The sequence below is a fragment of the Lytechinus pictus genome, chromosome 4, assembly GCF_037042905.1.
Source record: "Lytechinus pictus isolate F3 Inbred chromosome 4, Lp3.0, whole genome shotgun sequence".
Taxonomy (NCBI): Eukaryota; Metazoa; Echinodermata; class Echinoidea; order Temnopleuroida; family Toxopneustidae; genus Lytechinus; species Lytechinus pictus.
The window spans coordinates 25529794-25535003 of NC_087248.1; positions in this window are offsets into that span (position 1 = coordinate 25529794).

Here is a 5210-nt window from a genome sequence, read left to right on the forward strand (position 1 = left end):
CGGGCTATTCTTTCTGGAAAAAAAATCAATCATGCCATGCATGCGGGGGAAATGTTGTCCAGATTGTTCTTGGAGTTGACGATTCATATTCCAGCTTTGTTTCCACGTTAAAACATGAGGATTTGTTATATTAGTAAAAAATAATTTTGGCAACTTATTTTTTATTTCGGTTGTCAAGTCACGTTTAGTACTTTACGAGAAAATTTGTGCAAAGTTCCTGGGAAAAAGAAGGCAACCTACATGTACACTCGTCCGCGACCTTTTCTTAATTTCATTTCATTTGCTCCGACGAAAAATCTGCACGTTAAGGCAAACAAACTAACATCAAAATCTAAATAAACCCTAATCATTCACTGTTATTATATCATTATAAACCAAAAGCAAATGTCGCATCACCCATGAGGTGTGCACACCGTGCAATCTTCAAGAAACTTCCAAGCAGTCCGAAAAAATTGTGCCAAAGCACTCTGGCATCCTTTCTATCACTCACCTTTCTAAACTTTGTTTACAGTATTTAGAAGAAGAATTGCCCTTTGAAGAATTACCTGATTTTCAATTTTTCTCTTTTGGAAGACTTTCTAGGAAGCTTTTTACAGAGAGCTCTCCCTTGTCAAATCAGGCTGTTGATTTGGGGCGGCTGGCAAAATATGACATGCGAGCATCGTTTGCAATAAAAAAGATGCAGTTCTTTCGGCACACATTTTCTCTTTCCTTCATAATGTTCATACTAATAAGCTTTATTTGGTTGTCCGGAAAATAGTGCATTTTAGCATTTGCGATATTTATTAGGGTTTGCAATATTCAAATCGTGCAGATAATTTATTTGTTTGTTCTCTGTTCTATGACATGTATGCTTCCCTTTAACAAATCCATGACTATTGTATTGCTCCAACTCGATTGGAACGAGAATGAGAATAAACGCATAATTATGACAGAAAACAGCATTGGGGAAAACCAGTATCATCAGACACAAAGAAAGAGGAAGTTACCCGCGAAAAAAAAACCTTAAGGCCCGTATCCTGAAGTGAGGTTTAACTTAGACCCCTGTCTAGTGTGCTAAAATTATGGGAAGCCAAACGTGTCAAAATTATAATTAAGTTTAATATTTCTTATGTTTACTGTGCCCTTTCCTGATTAAACGTAGTGAATTAAATCATTTATTTATACTTCCTACACAATTATGAATGATTTGAGAGCCAAATGGGCTGAAATATTATATCTCTTCTGTTAGTGATTTATGTAAGAATTGGCTGTCCATACTTACACCACAACTTTAAACCTACGTTTAACATAAACCCGACTTCAGAATACGGGCCCATGAATTGTTGGTATTATACTCCATAACGATCCTCTTTCGAGTGATGGTGAAATCTTTTAACAATACTAAAATTTAAAATAACACATATTAGCCTGATTGATCAGTGCAATGAGAATGATGTCTGATTGCATGTGTGATGCATGAACGCGAAATGATATGGAGCGTGATTGTTGACTAGGCACTCCATTTATGCATTAACTAATAATAGCCATGGTAGTGGGAGTAGTAGTCTATGATAGTAGCAGTCTGATAATATTAACAAAAATATTATGATACTAGCAATAATATTAATAATAATAATACCACCATTATCATCAAAAGTGACATGACAGTAAATTTATTACATTTATGCATGGGTCGATAGATATTAATTGCACATTTGTTCAATTCTTGACCACGTCGTCAAAGCTGTATTTCTCATAATTTTGGGGAATTCGTGACTATTCCTATTTTTGTAAACATTATCTGTCCCAACCTGCATAAGCAACCATATCATCATGAATTATATAACAAACTGGAAATTGAGATGAATTGTTTCAAAATCTTGCAATTAATTGGCATTCTCGAACTTTTATTTTTAGTCAGTCCATTTATCACATCGATTTGTCTGACAAATATTAATTTGCATCATCCAAAGTACTTTGAGAAGAGTTAGGGATAGAGTGTGTACCCCTATGGCAAACGAAACAACAAAAAGTGCCTGGAAATGAATTGAAAAAAAAATCATACATACATAGCTTATATGCTGAATACAGGGCATTGCCAATGGTCCAATCTCTTGGATAAATAGATATTACTGGAAAAATGTCCTCCGCATTGTTCTTTAAGCTGACGATTGATATACCAACTTCATTTCCAGGTTGAAAACTGAGGTTTTTTGTTATTAATCTAAAATTGACATTAATGTAAAATATACGCGTTGCACATCCTTATCACAAGAAATTGTAATATTGAAGAGCTATACTTTATACATTGGTTTCTAATTTGTATTTTATTAATGATCCAAAATTAAAATGTTACTGTTAAGTAGGAAGTGTGCATATTATTAAGTAAATAGTCATCATCAATCGTTCAAACCCGTGGGTGTAATTAATAGTCTACAGCGGGGTGATTTATAAAACCATGTAGATTTCCTTGTCAGAGTCTTCATTAGATAAAATGATCAAAACATCAAATTTGCAGAAACGACAATTGGTAGATATTTTGTCGTTGTAAGAGTCACCCTTTTAGTCATGAAACTATAATATGGTGATATGTCTTTTGTGAGTAAGTAATAACATTATATATATAGAATCAAACGATATAATAAATTTCACAGGAATAATAGGAGACGGTCATGGACACTTGAATAATGGGTGTTTGGATTAAGCCAATAAATTTTTCAAACTTACTAAAAAAAAATGGGACTTGTTTTGAAATTGACACTTGAATAATGGGTGTTTGGATTAAGCCAATAAATTTTTCAAACTTACGAAAAAAATGGGACTTGTTTTGAAATTTAATCACCCAAAATATGTGGTGAATTTTGAAGGACAGGTCAATCTTAACATAAAAAACTGTCTTGAATAAAAAGAAAAAATCAAACAAGCATAACCCATAAATTTCCTCAAAATCAGATGTAAAATAAGAAAGTTATGATATTTCACAGATTCGCCTTATTTCACAAAACAGTTATTTGTACATCCTGGTCAGAATGCAAATGAGGGGTCTAATGACATCATCCACTTACTTCAATATCTTCCTCATTGTCGCGTGAAGAAAACATGTAATCCTCTCTGAACAGGTAAATTGCAATTTTCTTTACATTATGTGGTTTATTCTAATGTTGTTACTGCCAAATCTGTGAACAATCAAATATTCTATAGTTCAAACAATAAACAGAAAATAGTGAGTGAAGGAAATCATCGACTCTATCATTTGCTTACCACTGTGTTGTGCATACAACTTTTTTGGTGAAAATTAGCGAAAATCTAAAGTCAGCACTTTCTTATTTTACATCCAATTTTGATGGAGTTTTCAGTGTTGTGCTTGGTGATTTTTTTATATTTATTAAAAAAAATTATGAGATGAACCTTTATTCATTTTGTTTCTAAATCTAGCCACGGGCATGACAGGACAGATGTATTGGACACCTTACAGTATTTTGGAGAAACTGAATGATATATTTTTACCATATAAATGTATCTCTCTGCGTTGAAGCTATCCCAGACTTTTATGATGAATGGTATACAACTAATGACTGTCCATCCGTGCGATGGACATAAATAATTCATGAGGTGAAATCTGAAATGATCCATTCAAATGACAAAGATCTAAGTAGGTGTCATATAATTTTTGCATCATATGTAAAACAATATTTATTTCTAATGCAAATGGTTGATAATCTCATGTTGATTGAAGTTGAAGAAACCCCACCTGTTTTGCTATGTTAACAGCAAACACTATTACGTACACAAGATATAGCGCATTGTTTAAGCCTGTTACTCTAACAACAAGTTGTTTGAACTTTTTGTGGGATTGTTTAAAGTTTTTACACAATTTGTTTTAAAAGTTTAACCAATAGTTCTTACAATGACGGGCTAGACAACAAGCTTAAAATATTGAAATGGTGTTTTTACAGTGGAGCAAAGAATCTTTTCGTCTTGTAAAGACAATACGGAGAACATCCAGGAAATGGGATAAACCTTTATATTTTTTCGAGACCCTCAATTGGAAAGGTGGCCATGACCTGGTCATCATAAAGCAACACAAAAATATCCTGAATCGGAAAGATTCACATGAGGATGGTCGGGTTTCAAATTAAGAATACCCTAGATTACAAGTTGATGGTAACATTATTACATCTGTAGCTACATACCATTCGACAGTGCAATGTACCTTTATTTGAGAAAAAATGCATTTACACAATGAGCAAATAGTAAAAATGAGCCAAGTAGTTTTTTCCTTGTTCGCGCACACACACACACACACACACACACAAATATCATTGTTATAGAAAGGAGAGGCTTTTCTCTCAGGAAATTAATTTGATGCTCTATCAATTGTTAACCAAGATTCATTACTTTGTGGGGTTCAGCAACAAATGTGTCCACATTGTGCTGCACTCAGCCCAGGTGAGGTGAATGGCTACCCGTTAACAACGAATTCCTTGAATGCTTGAGCGCCTAGGCAGCCCAGCTAAAGCCGAAGTAATAATGATATCAGAGCCCGCTGGGAGAACATTTTTCAGAACTGAACTAGATACCCTCACGGCCTCAGTAAATATACCTATGTTAGTATTAATACTATTATTGTTATCATACTTAATAAATTACTATTTATTGCTTGTATTCAATTAAAGGAGAATGAAACCCTTGAAACCAGCTGAATCCATATCAAAGAGAAAAATCAAAGAAACATATTGTTGAAAGTTTGAGGAAGATTGAATGAATAATAAGAAAGTTATGAGCATTCGAATATTGAGATCACTAATGCCATGTAGATCCTCCCAACGGCAATGCGACCAAGATCTGTGATATCACACACGTACAACTCCCTCATTACTTTAGTACTTATTTCACTTATATTCTCACCTTTATAGAGTCTATCACAAGGTGAGGTGTTCTCTTTATGAGATGACAAGTACAGAGGTTTCACAACATTATATCATTGATGAATCGTTTGTCATATGATTAGAATGAGCAAAAAGAGATGTTTAGGGGTATATTTTCAGTGTCCAAATGGGAGAGTTGTACGTGTGTGACATCACAGATCTTGGTCGCATTGCCAATGGGAGGATCTCCATAGCATTAGTGATCTCGACATTCAAATGCTCATAACTCTTTTATTGCTAGTCCTATTTTACTCAAAGTTTTGTTGATCTTATTCTTTGATTTTTCTGCTTTCACAAAAG